Below are 22357 nucleotides of genomic sequence, written 5' to 3' on the forward strand. Positions count from 1 at the left end.
CAAGCCTCTTCGGTTCCCTTTATCTTCTTCTAAGGCCCTAATCTTCGAGAAACAGCACGCAGCTAGCCAAAGTCTTGTATGTTCGATTTCTTAGGATAAAAAACCGTTTTTCATATTAGAAAGAGTTGAAAACTCCCTACAAGTCACCTACGTTATCTCATTTCATTTTCACAAGGACCCCGCCAGACACAGGTCCTCCACCCCCCTTCTGAAGGTAGAGCGTTTCTATGAAAACTTTTGTAGACCGAAATGGTGTAAAACAGAGACAATTATTATTATATTCTATGTGAAAAAAATTTTAGTGCTCCCAAACCCAAAAAAATAAGCTCTCCTAGACTGTTCTGATACCTTACCACACATCTTGTTAAAAGGACTCACAAAATAAGCACAGAGGCTCACAGAGAATTCAAAGGTTTACGGGTTGGATGCTGAGATGTTGACTGTAGTTCCCGGGGCAGGAGCTTGGGGGCGCCACTCTAACGGCTCAGGGGACTCGCTGCGTGGCTGAGGGCTGGCCATAACACAAACGCTGATGGCTAGTTTTGCAAGAGTCCTCTTCCATTTCTTTCTGCTTTCGAAAACAGGTACCAAGGTGGGTCTTTGGTGAAAGTGAAGTGGCTGGCTCACACTTCCAAAAGCGAGGGATAAACTGTACCACTGCTCCCCTTTTAAAGGATGAGGAAACCGAGACTCAGAAAGATTAGGCAGCTTGTCCAAGGCCACACAGCTACTCTTCTCAAAGAAACACGCTGCACTCACTCCCTGAGACTAGCCTGGAGGAGAAACTTCTTTGGTATAATAACCCAATTCCTGTATTTACCCCCCACCCCCCCAATTCCCCGCTCCCCAGGGCCCTCGGGACGCTTGCTGCTGCCCACAGACCCGTAACTAGAGGGCAGAACTCGGACGCTGGAGCTCAGAGGCGGCTCTGCACCAACCAGGCCCTGCTTGGAGGGGCCGCAGCACTTGGCCCGCGCTCCCTTCTCCCTCCTGCTACCTGGAGCTCGCCTGTAGGTGGCGCCCTGATTCGCTCAGGGGAACTTGGAGAACGTGGACACGGGTCACCAGCTGCCTCCCCTAAAGGCCAATTAAAATAGTCTCTTGGCGAGCTCTGCAAAGGAACCTTGGCAATGTGGCCGTGCCCCCCTGCCCGGTCTGTCTTCCACCTCTCCGCCCTCCCCCACTCGGGGCTGGCGCGCCGGGCGAGCAGTTAGCCTGAGCTTCCTCCGAGGTAGGGTTCAGGCGCCGATCTCCAAGCGCTCTAGGCCGAGCCAGCCGCCCCTGGTTTTTGTGCTTGGATCCCCGGGCCTTGAGCCTGCCCCCTCCGCTCCCTCCCCGCACCCCCTTTTGCCGGCAGCTGGAGCGGGGGTGGAGGGATGGGGGAGAGTGTGAACCCGTGAGTGCTGGGCGGGGCGGGGCAGCTTTAAAAAACTTCTGAAAGGCCTCGTTCAAAGCCTCCGAGAACAGAACTTGGGCCGGAAGGCGGTTTCCAAGGAGGGGCCTAAAAGGGGGCGGGGGTGCACCTGCAGGGCCAAGAGCTCCCCAGCCTGGGAAGGGGGGTTCGGTGGCCCGCGGGACCTGAAGCCCCCGCCCTGCACTCGCCGCCTGGCCTCGGCCTCCTCTTCCCTAAAGCCCTGGCCCCATGGAGGGGGGGCGGGGGGGGGGGGGCGGGCGGGGGAGCCTGTTAGTCCCTCCAGGGACCCTTCGCTTTCATCTTCCCTACGGGAAGGCAGGGCGGCGGGGTGGGGGGCTGCTCTGGCCCGCGATCTCCGCAGGGTCTTCCTTCCCTCCAGCCCCTCCCTAGGAAACTAAGATTTCGCAGCAAAATTGAATTCCCGGATTTTAATTACAATCCACTCCGGTGGGAGACAGCTGAGCAATTGGGCATCACGATGGAGGGAACGTTCCCATTTTACATCCCACCCCCCCCCTCCATAAAATCACTGGGGAGGGCGAGATGGAAAGCCTAGGAGTGGCCCGCGCTGGGTGGGGGGAGGCGGGAAGGGGGTGGCCAGGGACGGCGGATGGGATAGTGGCCCCGGCGGCGTCTGGAGCCGCTGCTGTCGCTCTGCGCGCTGGTTGTGCCATCTGGGGGCACTTGAGGAGGGGCCGCCGGACCGCCGCTGGCCGGGGCCTCTCTACCGCAGACAGGGAGCGGACGCCGTCCCTCGTGAGGCCAAGAGAGAGGGACTAAGGGGATTTTCATTAGTACCGCATTATAAGGATCATCATCCTGCAAAGTCCTTCCTATAGAGGCTCTTGAATGACTTAGGTAAATGATTTGCTCCATTTGTAGTTTCTGAAGAAGATATTCTCAGAACTTTTGAAACTGAGCGCTTTAGCGAGGGAGCAAGTACGTGGAGGCTCCTCTCGGAGGGTCTCACTACCCGCAGAGTCGTCTGGGGACAATTGCTGAGTGGGTTAGTGAGGACACCGGGGGAAGAGGTACAAGGGGGATCGCGTGGAGCTGCACGATTTAGTAAGAAGAATCGCTAAAAAATAATCTGCATAAAGTTTATTCTTTCGCTTGGGGTCCTCTTCCTTGATCTGAGGAAATAAAATACATGAGAACTGGGCGGTGGTGGTGTTTTCCAATTAAGACTTACTACACTTTCTCAACGAACTTGAAAGAGTTAGTTTGGTGAATTTTAAGAACAATAGTGGCTGTCATTACAGGCAGCAAAGATGTAGCGAACTGAGCGGTGGATTCCGAAGAGTTTGGTTGCAACATTAACTCTCAAATTTAGTGTCTACTTCATTTAAAAAGGGGGAGGGGGGGTTAGGAAACCCTTTAGGGAAGGAAAAAAGACCGAAGGAAAAATAGAGCCATGGAAACAAAAAGAGGGAGGCGAGATTAACTGTAAGAGTCTGGTCTTCATTGAGTCCCCAGTCGGCCTCCTAATGCACCACACATTTCTGTAGCGTTAACTTTATCCGGAATATTGGTGGGCCTGGTCTCTAAGCGCTTCCTAAGAAAGGACAGACTTAAAATGTTTTCCCTTTTGTGAAGGTCTAGCACTTGCTACATTAAGCAGCCCTGACGGAAAAAGGGGTACTCCCGCTCTCCTGGGCTGCTTTAAAATCTGCAGGTGTGTGTACCATCCCTCACGCCCAGCATCCCCGGCGCTGGAGGCGGGACCCGCCGGTGGACAGAAACAGGTGACCCGTATGCAGTGCGCCCCCGAGTACTCTGCTCTGACATTTTAGCAGGCAAGGACTGGTGTGTTGAAACTATCCTCCTGATGTTAGCAAAGCTAAGAGATCGGGTTTCCTACAAACTTGGCCACTCTACCCCCAGCACTCTGGGTATACAGGATGAAAGCAACATTTTTATCCCTTAAGACTAAAATGTAACCTTTAAAACACTCCCAGTACAGGGTTGGAAGCATGTCAAGGGCTCAAAGGCAAGCTTGTGCTGCACACAGGGCAAGTGCAACTTATCATGGTAAACAGTAAGAAACTTTGTAAAAGTTAGAATGGCCACTCAAAGAGATAGTTTGAGAACATGCTGCAAAATAGCCTGGTAACCACCAGACGACCAGAAATACCTGGGGGATGCATGTGTGTTCCCAAAGGCGGGGTAGTTGAGACTTGGTGCACTGGTTTGGGATGTGTTAAAGTTTATGGAAAGCAGTCCTTCCTTATCCGTACCCTCATGAACCCAGAAGGTTATACTTTCTGAGCAAAAGACTCAGTAATTTTCCCTTCAGAGTTATGGGATCCAGAACCTTTATAAGCTCAGAGAAATCACAAAACTTACACACTCCGCGATTTTTCTCTTGAGTTCATTATACAAAATACCAAAACCTTCAGATCAAAATAATTAAATGATTTGTCTTAGAGAGAAACTCCAGCAAAAGTTTCTGGAGATGAAGGCTGTGTTAGGCCCATTCCTCAGCAGTAGGGTGAGGGGTCAGACAACAAACTGGCACAAACACAGGATTTCACCCGCATTGGCACCCACATCCCCATCCTGGGTCCACACTCTGCCAGCTAAAGAACAAAAACTTATGCACTTCAAGTGTGTGAGGAGCAAGGCTTTTCATACACACACACACACACACACACACACACACACACACAAACAGGGTCCGAGCACACACCCACAAAACAAAAGGGGGGACTTAACTTCGGCCATTGAGGGGAAAGGCTACCGGAAAAGAAGTCTGGGGACTTCCAGCCAACACGGAAAACAGCCTTGGAGGTCTACAACCTGTCTGCTCCAGAGGCAGTCAGTACATTCCAGCAGCCCCCACAGCCCCACAATTATCAGTGCTGTGGTTCAAAAGTTGGAAACTGCGGTTTTTAATTGGGGCTCCTTCTCCCCCCTTCCTCTTCAGCGGCTCCTCTCTATAAGCGGATTTGCTTTTCCATGCATCGCTGGCAAGTCGCTTTTAGGAAATCTTGCCTCTGCAAAAACCTTTTAAACGTGGTAATATATTGCAGTCTTATTAAGTCCCCTCCAGAAGTGTGTGAAAAGGGCTCTGTTTTTCTGAAAGATTCAGGAACTCGACTATCTGACCAAAGACTCAGGCTGGCCTAAGGAAGGTTTGGATTGACTCCACTCTACACTCACGTGAAAGCAGCGCATTTTGTTTTTGGTTTTGTTGTTTGGTCTGGCTTGTTCTGTAACACCTAGGAGATTTTTAAATCACACAATGCTCCCCCCAAAGGAAAAAAGCATTGAACTTGTTCCCTTCATTACAAGACACCCTAGAAGTCTGTCTGAGAGAAGGGGCTGCTGAGTAGGTGGGACCACGAATTAATGTGGAGACCTAGGTCGTCTGGGCCAAGTTCCCGGGGCAAGAAGACACGGAGGGGAGGGCACAAAAGTTTCTCACAGGTTGCCATTAAAAAGGGGGACCAGTGCAAAGAGCCCCTTCTAAAGTTCAGTTGTGCTGAGCATCCGAACATCCTTACGGGACAGCCATCCGGGAGCCCCGCGGATTTCAGCTTCCACCGCGAAAGTAAGGGTCGGTTCCACCGCGTCGCTCCCTCCTTCCCCTAGGGATGCGCCAGGCGGGCTGCCGAGAAGGGGGCGCGCCGAGGGGTCAGCTCCGGGGCCAGAGGGCGGCGCCCGGCCGCTGCGCACCGCGGCCTCCTCTGGCGGCCTCACGGTCATGACCTTGCCGGGCTGCTCCCCACCTCCTGCTTATTCGGTCCACCTGCCGTCGCCCCAACCCCCCTCCAGGCCTGGAGTGGGGGATCCCCGTCGTCCTGGTTGGTGGTGATGGAGGGTAGATTTAATTTATTTGCTCTCAGTTTCCCCAGTACCTCTGAAACTGGCAAAGTCCGCGGTCCACTAGGGACTATGATCAGTGAAGTCGTCCCCCGGACGCCGGACGTCTTGGAAAGCTCTGCGCGGCAAGACGCCCACAGCTTCTGGATGCTAAGTTGCTGCGGGCAGGGAGGAAAGAAACTCGCCAGATTTCTCATCTTTGGCTCCCGAAATTTTTGGAAATATAGGTACCTTGGGCTTCCTCTCTGGCACCTTACAGAGTCTCTTTAGAATGGTGTGCGCCTGTGATAATAATGGGGAGGGGGGAGTCTTCACCAGCTGAAGTCTCATTCCGCGTCCACAAAGGGAAGGAAGAGGGCAAGCAGGTGGAGTAGAAGGCAGCGCACCGTCTTTTATTGATTTATTTATTTAGGATATTGTGTTCATCTAACTGACCAAGTGTATCTGGAGCGCTCACGCTAGCGCTTAGAACGAATCAACTTTTCTCTCGCCGCTCTCAGCAACAGTCGCTGACGCTTTCTGTCCAAAGGTGAACTTAAAACCCATGCGCCTGCCGCCCTCTAAACTTGGTGTCGGATGCCACTCCGGACGTCCCAGACCTGCCAGCCTGGTCTCTTCGCCGGCCCCTGGTAGAACAGTTAGTGCACCTGGGCTTCAGGTGCCACTGGAGGAAAGAAGGGGGACACGACTTTCCAACAAGCAGGGAACTAACTAGGCCTGCCAGCGCCTATCTTGTTCTGGAAAAACACCTAATCTCCACTTCCTCTATAAAGCTTAACTGCAGCTCGCCTCCAATCCCAAATTGCAAACACTAGTGGAATTGCTCCCTTAAGCATTCCTTGCCTGTGACCCTTCCTAAAGCCTTGTTCAAGTCTGGACTCTGGGAGTCATTAAGAGAGGAGAGAAATTCAGGATGTCGCTTTTCCCCTTTAAACTAATAATGATACAAAGGGAGCACGCCAGAGATTTGGGGTTGTTTTGACTTCATAATTCAATGACAGCGGCTAGGCCTAAGGTAACAGGTTGTGTACCAAAGAATACCACAGCAGAAACAGTCAGGAACTGATGCCTTGGAAACTTCTCTCCAAAGGGGGAAGGAAAAGAAAAAAAACAAAAAAACAAAACTTGGCTTCTTCCCACCTGGATAGTCAAAACACACATCAATAAGTACACACGCAACATATAGAGCCAATATTACATATTTACATTGAGCTGGTCAAGTGGAGAATTCTTCAGTTTCCTAACTACTGTATGCATGGGAATGGAGTTTTAGTAGGGAATGTTCTGGCCTATTCTTAATAATAATAAAGACTGCTGAGCTCCTTGCTTTAAGCTGACATAAAAGCCAGATAAAATAAAGTGCTTAGAGGCCTTAGTTGAAATCCAGGAGCAGCTCAAAGATTCCTCTATTATATCTGACCTTGCTTTCCTTGTGTTTACATTGGAGTAATAATAACCTGTAACATTTATTGAGCTGTTTGTTACATGTGCCATGCTCTGTTCCAAGCACTTTAATATAACTCATTTAATCCTGACGACAGCCCTATGAAATAGTTGTCATTATAATCCCCCTTATATAAATGTGGGAAACTGAGGCACAACTAAAGCAAATAATTTGTCTATGATTACTCAGCTAGTGCATGTCAAAACTAGCTAGTGGTATGGCTCTAGCACTCACACTCTTGACCGCTCACCTCAGAGATAAGGGGGAGGGGGGTGTCAAACAGTGGCCCCTGCCTGTGACCCTGCTTGGAGCTGTTTTCTGAAAAAGTAGATAGGGAGTAATTAATCCTATTAATCCGGTCAATCTAGACAGCCGATCTGGCACAGAAGAACTCTTACCGACTAAAAAGTTAATATTCTCTGAGTTACCCAAGGGATTTAATGCATTTCATATACAGGCTACAAATAAACAAGAATATTGAATATTGTTCCAGTCTCAAAATCCTTTTGGCTGACCCTCCCTCCCCAATATAATTACAAGATTACATTGTCATTCTCAAAGAGCACTCATTATACGCTATATATACTTCAGAGCTGGGACAATAGTAGCTCTTAATATAGACACAACCTTTATTGTTAAGGACTCAGGCAAACTGGACTCATCACTTTCATTACCTCCAGTGTCCACAGATGCCACCTGAAGAATGTGACCTCTTTTTGTCTCTACATCAAAACCTCTTCCACCCCATCATCACTGCATCTTAGATAGAATCATGGAGCGTCTGTGAAACACACACACACACACACACACACACACACAGAGAGAGAAAGCCTATCATTTACCGCCTGAGATTTTATCAGCAAGAAAAGGGGGCAAAAAATGGGGCCATAGGAAAAGAGACCTGCCCAAACATCACACACCATTCTGTCTTGGAACCCAGGACTTGCTCACTCCCAGCTTGGTCCCATTCTCCCAAACCAAACTGACCCTTAGAGCTCATAAAGGTATTTCGATCGAGAGCACACTCTAAAAAAGAAAAAAAGGTTTTAACAACCCTTTTTTGACCCGAGATATATAAAGAAGGGGCTGTCTTACGCCTTTCTTCCTTTCAGATGTGTTCCTGGAACGTCTTCACCAGATGTTTACCCAAGAAATTACAGTCGCTGAGTCTTCGACATGTGCGTGCATTTTAAAAGCAGTATTTTAGATCTGAACCTAGTTAATGATTTTCTTTGCTTTCTTTTATATATTAAAAAAAAAAAAAAAGAGGATTTTAGTTTTGCCTGCAAGTGATCCGACTCTTTACAGAGTCTGCGTTAACGTCACTCACTTTCACTCTGGGACGTGCTAGTCTCACAGTCTAGTTTTGTTCAGACTTTATTTTGCTCCAAGTTGCATTACAAGCCACTTGTCCACGCTGCAAAAGGTGGGGGTAGGGGGTCGGGGTGACAGGCCCTTTTGCTCTTTCCCTCCCCGCGTACGCTCGCTCGAAGCAGCCCGGAATCCTTCCCCTCGGCTCTGCGCGCGCGCGCGCACACACACACACGCGCGCACACACACGTGTGCCATGCATGTGTGGGGCCTACGGGTCTGTGTATCCGCGCGTTTGTGATTTAAAGTGACAGACCACGAGCTGGACTGGAGCAGTGAATTATTTTGCGTGATAAATCAACTTGATTGTCTCCACACTGTACTTCCATTATTCACCCGAGCGCTCGGTGGTTACGGCGGACGTGCACTGCGGCAAAAATGTCCTCGGAGCCGCTAATTTTGTGGCCACTGCGGCGGCTGCGGCGGCGGCGCGGGGGCGCGAGCACGGATTGATTTTTCAAGATCACGTCTCCTTCAGTGCAACTCGCCAAATCGAATCGAGTTGACTGCAGAAGCCTCACTGGATGCCTGTGGATTGGGTTTTGTACCTGAGATTTTTTTTAATACTTTTTTCTCTGGAGGGAGGAGCCGAGCTGTTGGTGCAGGAAGGGGGATATATACCTTTTCTGTTTTATTTTCCTTTTACGCTCTTTTTAAAAAAAAAGAAAGAAAATGAAAATGGCTACCACCGCTTCCTGAGCACTGGGGAGACCAGACCTTTGCAGATTGGGAGATGATGCTTTAAATCCTCTTTTTACCCCCCTCTGTTCCTCCCCCCTCCCTTCCTCAACCCCATCCGCCTCCTGTCAGCTCTGCGACAGCAAGGGGAAAAAATGGTTCTAGGCTCTTGTGCGGGTCATTTGTCCTCAGTCTCGCTTTTTTCTTGGACAACTAGTTACCAATTTTTTTTTTTCCTTTTTACAACCTGATCCTTTCTATCTGGATTCAAGTTGTTAATAAAAATGTGTCCAGAATATGTTTGATTTGTCTTCTGTTTAAACACCAAGCTATGCAGCGGTTGAACAGCAGCGCGGGTTGGCAGTGGGGACAGTCTCCTTACCAGATCTGTAGATCACCTGGGGGAGACACAACCCAGCGATCACAGACAACTTGTTGGTTTTTTTTTTTTTTTTTTTGAGGGATACAGTAATTAACAGATTGATTACCAGATATGTATTGATGCCTGCGAGTTTTACAAAAGCACATCCAGAACTTCACTTCCACGAATTCATTTTTGTGTAGTTCTCTATCGCCGGGCTTGTGGGTCAGACCAGACTGGTAATTTGCATTTAAAATAGGGGATTCCGAAGACTTAGGAGACAGCTTTGGCGTCTCACTTTGTTTGCAGGATAAAACCTGAGTGTTTTTCGAGAGGGTGGGAAACCTTTTCCGTGTGTAAAAAGGTGGCACTGAGATATTTAGCCTAGATTTCTACTCCTGAAGCAGCCTACAACGCTGTAGTGGTATTTGCCAAAGTGGGAAGATAATTGCAATGTCGATGCGTGAGTAATGACACAGTGTTGCATAATAATAATTTAAGGAACTGTGTCTTTGTTTATGGTGATGTAACTTTCCCAAAGTTTGTTTGTAACTTTAAGGGGTTTAAGTGCAGAGAGGATTGCAAATGAGTAGCTTGCCCCTGCAGAAAGTGAGGGTGATTCAGCCCTCCGGGTGGGGGTTCTGCAATTCCTATCTCTGTCTGCAATCCCAACCTGTGGGTACCAGGGGTGTGCTGGAAAAGAGGCCCATTTTCCTTGGAGAGATTGAGAAAGGAGAGGCCAAGCCAATGACTTGACTTTACCTGGTAAAGGCTGCCTGGATTGTCTATGATACCAGGGAATACTCCTGTTCAAGGCAAATTAAAAAGCCAGATGCAGCAGGGCCGTGAAAAATCCAGCTCAGTTAAATGTGAACATATAACATAGTTGAAACACAGCTTTTTAATGAGCGTGTCTCGAGTAGTAAAAATGAGGCGCAAATGAATTCAAAACCAACCACCCCATGTGCTCCGACATTTAAAACACACCAACTTGGTCGTGTGTTTGGGCTGGTGTTTCACAGCCCACGATGTGTACACAGTGCACAATTTCCACATTATAATGACTTGGAGATAGACGAGTAGTTTAATTCAGTCATTAGACAAACGAAAGCATGTTAACGTCTAAGCCCCACAGAGCAGCGGCCTACCAACTCGGAGGAAAGCCACACTTTCGATGGCAGCAACAACTCCACTGTCTGTTTTCCTTAAAGACCCAGATTCCAGGGCCTCACAGTTGGGCATAAATCTGATGTATAACTATAAAAGTGATACACCAAAATGTATGAATTCCCATGTGAACCTAGTAAAACTAACAAAAAAGACTCTGTTGGCTATTAGGCAGGGCTCTAAAGTTGGAAATGCTCTCCCCCAATCTTTATCTGAATGAATATTTTTTGTAGTATTTTCTACATAACTATGGTTTGTCCCTTAGAGAGACCCTATTCAGGCAAGAGAGTCTGCTTTTAAAACTTTTGTGGTATCAAAGTTCTCCTCCCCACCCCCCCCCCCCTCCAGGGGAAAAATTGCAAACTAAGCTTTCTTATTATAGGAAATTTTAGTAAAAATTGTTCCTGTGCTGGTGCTTCAGAACTAAAGTGAGCAGGCATTTCACTTGATGATACTCATACATATCTGAATATTATAAACATTAATTATGGTGATTTCTTAGTGGATCGTGCTTTTATTTTAAAGTAACATAAAATATGGTAGTAAAAAACTTCAGATTTCCTCATATTGGAATTGCTCTATCAGTGAAGTGTTTTTTTTTTAATTTCAATTGAGGATTATTACGTTAAACTTTCATACCATAACCTGTGAAAAATGGAGAGGGTTTTTTGGGGGGAGGGTACTACAAAGTTAATCCAATTATTTTATCTACAGTCCATAGAAGTCTATCATTACTGCACCTAGCATACTCTTTAAGACAAATAGTAACATTATACATTAAAAAAAAATTAAAGCACAAGACTTGAGCTGACTGAAACAACTGGAGTGATCAAGTAACAATGTCAAAACAATATAGACACTTGTAAAACTGGATTTGAGGCATTAGTTACATTCACGTTTGCAAAAGAAAAAGAAAAGGGACAAGTTTTATAAGCTCTTCATGCCTTTCCAATTAGGGACATTTAGCTGGGAAATAGGGATGTCTGTATCATTGCTATCTACTGAGAAAAACTCTTGCCTTGTCAATTTTTTTTTCAATTTAAAAAAAAAAATTTAAAGCATTTTAAATAGCACCTGATAGTGATACTGCAATGAGTCTTTCTTTCAATTTTCTGTCACATAAAATTCAATTGTCTTTTCAAATTTTGACTTCGAGAAACTAAATCAAACACTAATGGCTGTGTTTTTTAAACACATTTGAAGCAAGTATCATGCATTTTATATTTTCAGAATTTACTCAAATATTATATTGTCACATAAGGATATAGGATTTATTGCAATCTGATGTTCAAATACTCTTCAAAAGATAGTCCTGCTAATTATAAGGTACTGGAAGGTGAGCAGCGAGGTAGGATGTGCCTCGATATTTGGTATAACACGTCATACGCGTTTACTCACCTGGAGAAGTCTATTCTGCTCTGACCTCTGGCATATAAGGTAACCCAGCCTTGCCTAAAGAGTCACTTGCCTCTTTGAAGGCCAGATCACCACTTACTTTTCCTGTACCTCCAGAACCTGATATAGTGCCTGGCTACAGTGGCACGCAGTAAATGTTTTCCAGACTTGAATTTATTTGATAGTTCAATTTTTTCTTAATTTTAAATAGTAAGTATAAATTTCGGAAGTGAATTGGACTGGTAGAAACACTTTGGCAGAGGACCAGTTGGAAAAATTTTGTTTCTCTCTGCTATCTCATGACAAATTAAAATAAGTTTGATTTATTGTCAACTTTATAGCTCTTGGGAGGACTAGCAAACTCATAGGAATAATGTTAAAACCAGAAACATGTACCATTCTTTGGCTTCTTTCTTGAAAAAGCACTTATTTTTTTAATATACCAAAAATATACCAGGTACCTTTCAAACTTTAATCTTGCGGTTCTCAGCCTGGCCCTGCTTGTAACAAACTGGCTGTTACAAGCATCCTCGACAAACTAAACCACTCTTTATCATTGGTTCTCCTCACTCTCATTTTGGTTTTCTTTCTTTGGTAAACACAAAGTAAAAACTATGCCAAACTGCCAAAAATTATTTAAGATAAATGCCAGTCTTTCTAACATTATTTTACTGAAGAGGGCATTAGTAGTTGAATCAATCTTAATACCTGCAGTAAATCAAGGCATTAATTACCCTTGCATATTAAAACTTGGAGTATTTTCCCAAACAACTCATTTCTGCACTCATGTGATCTAAGATAGAAACCAAATTATTTTCTTCACCCATTAAAAATAATGTCCTTCAGGGATCATACATTGTTTTCATAGGTATACAATCTGCTGGTGTAGTATACCTCATAACTTTCATAGCACAGAAAATGAGAGGTATATACAAAAGGAAAACAGTATCACTGAGGACTTTTAAGATTTTATAATACTACATTACTTACATAAAGAATTCTATATAAAGCATTTGCTTTATATTGACATCCCAATTAAGGAAAAATTTACTTAATCCAATACGAATTTTAAGTTTTTTCATAAAATATATTAATATGTGATATTGAGTCTTCTAATGTTTACATAAAGGGATAATAATCTCTGATCAAAACTTTTTAAAATTGCTGTAATGTCATGGTCCTAAAATATTAATCGGCAAACTAATGACCTGGAGATACTAATACATTATAACCATGGCGAGTAGTTTTCACAGTTCAGGGAAAATGGCGACCAAATATTTTTTTATTTTTTATTATTTAAAAAAAAAAATTTTTTTTTAACGTTTATTTTATTTTTGGGACAGAGAGAGACAGAGCATGAACGGGGGAGGGGCAGAGAGAGAGGGAGACACAGAATCGGAAACAGGCTCCAGGCTCTGAGCCATCAGCCCAGAGCCCGATGCGGGGCTCGAACTCACAGACCGCGAGATCGTGACCTGGCTGAAGTCGGACGCTTAACCGACTGCGCCACCCAGGCGCCCCAAATATTTTTTTATTGTAAAGAGAAGGATAATACAGTATTATTCTCCAAGATGAAACAATGAGTCCTGGGACGCCTTGACTAATTTCCCTGCTTTCAAAATAAAAGGGAAAAGATGAGATAATGGAGTAAAGATAGATAACTTGTTTTGAACCTATACAGTCCATTCTCCACGCTGCTGTCAGAGTAATTTTTTAAAACAAAACTGACCTTGCTACCACCTTCTTTAGGCCCTACAATGGCTCCCCATGAGTGTTAGGATAAAGTGTAAAATCTGAAAGTCGGTCACTAGCCCAGAATGTCCCCAAGCCATGTTTATCCCTTCTTCTTAGTACTGTTCTCCTACTGGCTTGCAGTACATTCTATTTCTTCTTTCAACCATCACGCCAGCCTTCTTCCTCCCATTCCTACTCCTCTCCCCACCACTCATGTTTATATTTGAGGGGGGAAGAACCTGCTCTGGCATTCAAACAGCATTTCCAAAGTGAATGAATGAAGACATAAATGGACGAACCCATACATACACCAAGGAAATATGCAGAATTGTAGATCTTTAGAATTTCAAAGACCTTGGATATCAACTATTTCAGAGATATCATTTTTTTCAGACAAGGAAATTGAAAGTGTTTCTGATAACTCAAGTGACTTTCAAAGAGCACACAGTGAATAAGAATCCAAGATTCCTGATGCTCACGAAATCAACTCCATAAATGAAGCAAGTCATTAAAGAATTTGTTCATTTTTTTTCCCAAAGATAAACTAAAGTTGCTGTTCCCCCTCCCACCAAAGTTAAAAATAGAGTTACTCTATGATTAAGCAATTCCACTTCTGATGGATATACCCAAAAACATTGAAAGCAGGGATCCAAATAGATATTTATATACCATGTTCATAGAAGCATTATTCACAATAGCCAAGAGGTGGAAGCAGCCTAAGTGTCCATGAGTGGATGAATGGATAAACAAAATGTGGCATCTACATACCAGGGAATGCTTCTCCACCTAAAATAGAAGCAAATTCTGGCACGTGCTACAACAGGCATGAACCTTAGAGACATTATACTAAATGAAATAAGCTACTTACAAAAGGACAAACACGGAATGATTTCACTTGTATAAAGTACCTAGAGTAGTCAAATTCATAGAGACAGAAAGTAAAATGATGGTTTCTAGGGGCCTGGGGAGAGAAAGGAATGGGAAGTTACTGTTTAATAGATGCAGAGTTTCAGTTTGGGATGATGAAAATGTTCTAGAGATGCATAGTGATGACGGCTGCACAACGATATGAATATACTTAAAGGCACTGAACTGTACATTTAAAAATGCTTATAATGTAAACGCTATGTACTTTTTAATCACAATTAAAGGGGGGGCCTCCTGGGTGAGTCAATCGGTTAAGCCTCTGACTTCAGCTCAGGTCATGATCTCAGGGTTGGTGAGTTTAAGCCCTGCATTAGGTTCTGTGCTGACAGCTCACAGCCTGGAGCCTGCTTCGGATTCTCTCTCTCTCTCTCTCTCTCTCTCTGTATGTCTCAAAAATAAACTTTAAAAAACGGGGAAAAAAAGCTAAAAAAAAAAAAAAGATTGTCATTTCCCAAAAGGGATCTACCAGTATAGTAACTTATCTCCCTATCCTGACCCACACAGGCTTTTGACATTATTTTTTCTTTTGTGATGTTGTTAGCTGACGTGTAAGCCTAATTCTTAGCCTACTGATTGGGCTTTGAGACAAGCTACCTACTTGTTTTTGCTTGTGTGTCCGAAACAACAATAACCCCAATTCTATAACTTCCTTTACTGGAGTTCCCTTTCCTGATCCCATTTTGAGTCACCTTATGAAAGAGAGAGGTCAAGAGAGGCTGAAGAGCTAAAGACATGGGCTGGAAAAGAGAGTCTGGACTCAGCGTCCATGCCAGCTGGGTTTGCCAGTTCCCATGCTATTCCTTTCCATACTATTTTCGGGGGGTGGGTGGGGGGTGGGATGTAATCTTAGGAATATTAGAGTGAGTGTGAAAAACCCCAGGGTCAGAGGAGTCGACCTCGACTGGCTCTTTCCTTTCTTTGTTGCTGATTTTCTGGGACAATAGACACTGACGGCACATTCTATTTTACCAGATACTGAGCACTAGCACCACTAGCCCAGGGCACTAAACTATAGCCAAGGAGTTCCTAAAATTGTAATTTTAGAAGCCGACATCCTCCTACTCCCTCTGTCCTTAGGCTGGCTGGAATTTCATCCAGGGATTGAGTACCTGGTTCAATGCGTCATATTGAAGACAGTCCTCTTCAGGACAACCCTGGTCTGTCTGTCTGTATGCAGTGATGGTGATGCGGGTGGCAGGAGGTCACGGGGCCCATTTTCTCAGACCTCAGAATGTCTGTGTTGCTTTTGAACAACCCTTCTTGGATTTGAATTTTATTATCCTATGAATATCATATATTTCATAAGTTTTTACCTTTTCTTTTTTAAGTTGATTACCAAGAAACTCAAAGGAAAATTGCAAGTCAACCCTAAAAAAGTACATGGAATCTTACTGAATGTATTTTGATTGCTAATCTTGGCCTTGATGTCACCTTATTTCCATTTTAATGGTGTCTCTGTTTCTCTCATATATATAGGTAGGTAGGTAATCAGATTTATCCTACCTCTATTCAAAGGTTTGGAATGGAGACATTGTGTGCATGTTTATATATGTATGTGTGCATAGATACAGATAGATATAGATAAACACACACACACACACACACACACACACACACACACACACACAATCTCTATTCCAAAACCTTTTGGATAAATGCGACTATCTATATTCTGTATTCTGTGCTGTATTATAAACAATTGTTGGTGGTGTAGGCCTTCATGGAATAGAAACCCAAATTTATAACAGTTTCACACTCATGATTTCATTGAATCCTATCAAAACCCTGATATTTACATTTTACTGAGAAGGAAGTCAGAGGGAGAGATTGAACTGCCCAAGGTCACAAACGGCACAGAATAGTGAACCAGTTCAGCTCACAACTTTTAACACCAAGTTACAGTTCTAGATTGTTGCTCTCATCTCCACCCTCCCTTATTTTTCCTGAAAATTATCCTTGAATTGTCTGAACATGTTTGGGTAAATCTTTCAGGTACCAGCCTCGATTTTATAGCCATCCCTTTGGTTTAGATGATTAACCGTTTTCTGTCTCCTATCAGATTCACTGTTTCTTCACTTGCCCAGGCCTCTTTTCCACTCTGATACCACAGATAGTTGTTCGCTCCTTTTCCATTCCTGCAAAATATCCTGTGCATGATGTAATGACACTGGCCCTGGACCGGGGATTAATTCTTTACCAGCTGTGTGGCCATGAGCTAGCTACTTCACTCTGCTAGTTTCGGTTTTATCAGCTGTAAAATGTGGTGGTTGGAGCCTTCTGAGCTCCCTTTCAGCTCTCCTTCTGTGAATTGTAAACTCATACTTTGCAGCCTTGGCTTTGGTCAAGATACAGGCTTCCTCTCTCTGACTATCCTACCAGCTCACTTGCGTGACATCACCTGTGGTCTTCAAGAACCTCTGCAGCATACTGTGTTGTGTGTCCAAGATAGGACACACCTGTGTCTACCCCTACCTGTGGGATAGGACTACCCCTACCTGTGGGGTAGGGGAAACAGGGAGCTATTATTCAATGGGTATAAAGTTTCGGCTGTGCCAAATGAGTAAGTTCTAGAGATCTGCTGTGCAAGCATAGTGCCTGTAGTTAACAATGCAGTGTTGAGAAGGTATACTTTATGTTAAGTGTTCTTACTCCCCAAAATGGTCCGGGGTTGGGGGGACACAAGGAATCTCTTGGAGGTGTTGGATATGTCTATTATCTTGATTGTGCGTATGATACCATGGGTGTTTGTCTCTGTCCAAGTTCATCAAATTGTATATATTAAATATGTGTGGTTCTTTGTATATCAATTGTACCTCAATAAAGCCGTTTAAAAAACAAAGGATGGGTTCATTTGTTTACCTTTAATTATGATTACAGCCAGCTAAACATTAAAATGTTACTCCAAAAAAAAAAAAAAAATTGAAGCCTGAAATCTTTCCTAAGCCAAACGTCATAGCTAGACCTCTGGGGAAGAATGCTAAATGAGTTGAATTCTATTCAACCTAAGTGAATGATGTTGAGTGGCTCCCTACAGTTTCCTGTGCCTTAGTTTCCTCATTTGTGTGGTGAGAAAGACAGTGCCCAACCTACCTATCCAGAAGGAAGGTTAACAGTGGTAACATGTGTGGAAGGTCTATAAAAAGCAAACTCAGTGTCCTGCTATTTATACTTAAAATTTCCCCCTAGTGATAATGCCCTGCCTTGCATCAGTCACACTCCTGAGCCTGTATTATATCAGAGTGCAAGACTGGAAAGGGTAACCATTTGTTCATCTTTTCATTCACACATGAATTTACCACACATCCATTGAGGATTATAGCACTTGGCTTGTAGGGACACAAAGATGAATAAAGGTAGTGCCCCTTCAAGGAGCTCATAGTCTAGCAGACAAACACACAAATAAATAACTGATGTACACTGTGAACATAACTGTCCTAGAGATGAGCATAAGATGTTAGAGAACACAGGAGGGAGTGGCCAATTCTGCTGGGGGGGGCGGCGGTTGGGAAGTAGCATTAAACTGGTTATTGAAAAAAAAATAATGGAACAGGGAGAAGACATTAGGGACTTCTGGGCAGAAAATATCACACAAACAAGGGAGGAGAGGGATGAACATGCATGGTGTATTCAGAAAGTGGTGAAAATAGAAAAGTGACTCATTTAGTCTGGATGAAAGGGTAGTAGAGGGAGACTAGGCAGGGGGAAAGTCTGGAATTGGGGGCTGATAATAAAATCAATAGGAGAAATGGATGAACTTTTTTTTTTTTAGTTTAAATGAATTGATGTTTTAAAAATTAAAAAAAAAACAAAATACAAATGTATTTTGTATTAAGCTGGGGAAAGCCATATGCTTTTATACAGAAAACAATCCAAAGGTACCATGTAACTGATTTACAACCTTGATGATGATGATGATGACGATGATGATGATAGTAGAGGCTGGGCTGCCAAATCAGGGATCTCAAAACACAGTGGCTTAAATATGATCTAGACTAGAGAAGAAGTTCTGCTCCATAAGGTCACTTAGGGACCCATGTTCCCTCCATCTTGCTGCTTTCTTGTCTCCCAAGGTTTGTCCCTGGTCTTTTTAATTGAAGCTGAGTCCCTAACATGACCTCACTGCAGCCTTTGGAAAGGCCACAAGTTTAGGATAAATTTCTTTTAAGCAAGTGAAATGAAAGGTTGACTCAATAATTCTTCTCCATTCTATTCAGATCTTAATCATGTATCATGCCTATCTGCAAGGAAGGCTAGGAAATATAGGCTCCAAACTGCTCATTTATGTATCCAAAAATAGAGAGGGACAGATGTGGGGGGAAAACAGTCTGCCAAAATCTGCTTATTAGGGAGTCTCATCAATTCCTAGATTTGTATTTTCTTCTAGTATCTATCATTTATATTGCCATGTTGGTCCTCTAAATGCCCATGTTGATTACCTAGCCTAAAAAGTGCTTTGGATGATCTAAGATTTACCCAATCAAGAAAATGTGAAATAGGGGTGCCTGGGTGGCTCTGTCAGATAAGCGTCCTATTTTGGCTCAGGTCACCATCTCATGGTTCGTGGGTTTGAGACCTGAGTCAGGCTCTGTGCTGACAGCTCGGAGCCTGGAACCTGCTTTGGATTCTGGGTCTCCCTCTCTCTCTGCCCCCCCCGGCCTCTCTCTCTCTCTCTCTCAAAAGAAATAAACATTAAAAAAATTTTAAAAAAAGAAAATGTGAAATATATCCGTATGGTCCAACATTCAACTTAGTTCACACGTTAAAAAATACATTATTAGAAAAAAACTGCAATTTTGAATCATGTTGCTAAATCTGTAAGACTCTGATGTTGTAGTCTCCCTATCGATGCACTGAAAGAGGATTAAGTTTTTATTTGGGTCAAAAAAGCAGAATTCCTGGAAGAGCCTACTATTTTCAAGGCATAAAGCCAGTCTACATGGAAGCATGAGGCTCTCAATAGGGTTGGCAATCCAAAGTCACACTATTCAATGTGCAGCTGATTTTCAGTGGCATGGTGGGGCTGATGTTCCTGGAATGCAAATTCACAAGGTGAGAAGAGCCAATATAAACACTGAATCCATGTGAGCGATTGTTCCTGTTGCTGGTATTATTTCAAAATGATTTGACATTGGTAGGTTTAAGGATACAGAAGTGGCATGGTGTGGAGTAAGGAGAGCCTCTTTCACTAATAGCTCTTATTATATATCTTATGGGTATTTGGACTTGGGAGAGCTTGGAAAAAATGCACTCCCAAGTTGTCCCTATTGATCAAAGTCCCTAAAAACTAATGTGAGTTGTGGGTCTTCCTTGCTTTCTCTCCTCTTTCCCACTCTCTTCTCTTCCCTCCCTTTCTCTTTCTTGCTCATTCATTCCTGCTGTGCATAGTTCAGAATTTCACCTTCTCTCACTTCTTTCTAATTGGTCTCTTTGCCTCCATTGCTGGAATGATCTTTCTAATCTGCAAAATTTACTTTGTATATCATTTGGTTAAATACCTTTGATGTTTCCCAAGTCCTTCAAGTGAAAGTTTAAACAGCTTACAAGGTCCTCCACCATCTTGCCTCAGCCTGATTTTCCAATTTCGTCTCTAGTTACTGTGATATAAGCTAGACCAACAAGCCACAGTTAAATACATCCTCATTCTCTGGCCCTGTGTATACACTGTGCTTTCTTGGACAAGAATGTCCTGCTTCTCCCTTGTCTACTTGACAAATGCCCAACACAAACGTCATTTCCTCTTTTTTAGCCTCCTGTGACTCTTCCTATCTACTTATGCGAGCAAAACCATTGTATCATCTGTATTTCTATTGCCCTTTATGTGTATCTAAGTTGGACACAGCACTTACCGCATTATATTATTATTTATTATTTTGTCTTTGCCTTTGGACTGAAAGCTTCTTGAGGGCAGGGACAATGTCTTATTCTCTGTATCTCCAGCTCTTAGCACATTCAATGTGCCTAGAATATGGTACATATTAAACAGTAATAGTGGTATCGCTATAGATACAATATTTTCAGCACACATAATGTACTAGGTAATTTATATATGTTATCTGAATAGCTCCTGTTTTCCAGATGAGGAATAAAAAGCTTACAGAGGTTAAATAATTTGTCTGGAGTCACATAAGACTCACATTAATACCTAAGTTCAACTCTAAAGCTATACTATGTTGTTGTTGACTAGATGGAGATATAAAAGGTCACTTTGGAAACAGTACTAACCTACCACATTAAGCGGAGTTAATGAACTACAGACATGCACACAAAACTCAGTTACCACCTACTGACAAGGCCTGGCTGCTTAGCCTTGAAGGTTATTCAGACCATGGCATCTCCAGAGCAATGCAGTACAAACTGATCCCTCTTGTGCATTCGAAAGGCTCTTAGCTCCTGAAAAAACAATCCCCCATTCTCACGATAGATTGATGTTCTATTTTATAGGTGTTATATAACTATCTCAAGGTTACACAGCCTAGCACCAGCTGTACTAGGCCTAGAAGGTTTTTGGTTAATTGTTTTTTGAAGCCACTGCATCCCATCAAATGTTATTTCTAGAGTGAAAGCAGTATGCCAAGTTGAAAACGACGCTGAACAGAAGGGGCCAGGATTAAATGCCACAGACTTTCTGGAGCAAGAGAGTATCAGAAACTATAAGGGGCAGGCCAGCACAGCAAAGCTTGTCTCACACCAGCAGTGGCCACACAACCATACCTCTCAGTAATGCTGCATCAGTTAGCTAGTAGTACAGTGCAAGCCTGAAGCCAAACATGTGGCTCAAAACGAAATAGGAGGTTTCTCTAACCTCTAATTTAGCTGTGCAAGGTCCTGTTATTAATTAATAGGTACCTTCACCAAGGACAGTTAAGAAAATCAGACAACTGCCAGGTGGCTTCCTATTCCTCTGGACTTCTCATTGGATCATTTTTATCAAGTGAGCTAAGCACACATTTTCCTGTAACTCAGTTATTCAGCAAAACGTCCAAAGCTACTTAACTGACGCAAAGCAAACAAACGCAGTAGCCCGGTGGTGATGCTTTCCATTTAAAGGGACACTCCCTTCCTTTAGAGTTGTCTTCCGGGCACCAGCACTGCACCAGTGGCTAGTCTGTTGTTTGAAACAAACGCATGAAAGATTGACATTGAAATGGTCTTAAAGAGTCTGGGTTAATGAAATAAGATGAATCAGTGAGATGAAGGACTGAATGTTCCATAACTACTTTAACAGTCTCCTTCCCCTTCCCCCCATTTCAAATGTCTAAACAGAGCCCTTCTCTCGGGGCAACAGGAGGCGGAGGGGGGCGTCCAACTTTGTGGAATCCAGGTTTTGTAAGGATATTGACGAAGTGGATGCTTGGCAATTCAACTAGAATTTCACTGCATCTCCTCCTTTAAATGAACAAATTTATTCTTAAGGGAGCCCCCCTAGCAATTTTATGTTCAGTCATCTGCAGAGAACAGAGCCAGTCTTTTCCTTTAGGAACCTAGAGTAGAAGCTTTATTTCACTGCAAGTTCTCTGTGACATTTTGCACTCTCGTGATTTAATGCACCAAAGAGGATCTTTAACTCTTGGTCTACACCAGTGCAAATAAAGGTTAAATCTCTCACTAACCATCATGAACTAGCCTAATAACTCACGAGAGGCTACGGAAAAAGAAACCGAGAAAGCAGGTGTGCAGGCTTGATTAAAACGTGCAAAACCCGCACAACCGCAGGCAATTGTATTGTATCCTCCTAGATCCCTAGTACCGGCTGCGAGGTCCGCAATCAGGGGAACTTCCACAGCGCCAAAAACACGATCCTGCGAGCAGGGCCTAGTAACACAGGAGCTTTTCTTCCGAACGGTGTCCCGACCGGAGCTTGCGCTGAATGCCGGGGCTCCTATTGGCCACGCACCGTGGGGGAGGAGGAGACTGGCGGGGAGAGAGACGGGAGGAGGGGAGAAGGGGGCAAGGCCTTTTCCCTGCCCCCTCCCGGCCCCCTCCGCTGGCGGCTGCCGGCGCCTCGTGCGTGGTTACTATGCAAATTGCAGCGATTGCGGAA

General features: G+C 44.0%; 1 protein-coding gene and 1 long non-coding RNA gene across 3 annotated transcripts in view; both read left to right on the top strand.

Annotated features, from left to right (window-relative positions):
- NFIA (nuclear factor I A) overlaps positions 1 to 22357 on the top strand; it is a 574225-nt gene that overhangs the window by 172718 nt on the left and 379150 nt on the right. The window lies entirely within an intron of this gene.
- LOC147578061 (uncharacterized) lies at positions 922 to 9032 on the top strand. Its single transcript, XR_015254744.1, has 2 exons — positions 922 to 5466; positions 7796 to 9032. It is a non-coding gene; the product is annotated as an uncharacterized LOC147578061 (long non-coding RNA).

Source organism: Puma concolor, chromosome C1, assembly GCF_028749965.1.
Source record: "Puma concolor isolate L17-30 chromosome C1, mPumCon1.1.hap2, whole genome shotgun sequence".
In the NCBI taxonomy this organism is placed as follows: Eukaryota; Metazoa; Chordata; class Mammalia; order Carnivora; family Felidae; genus Puma; species Puma concolor.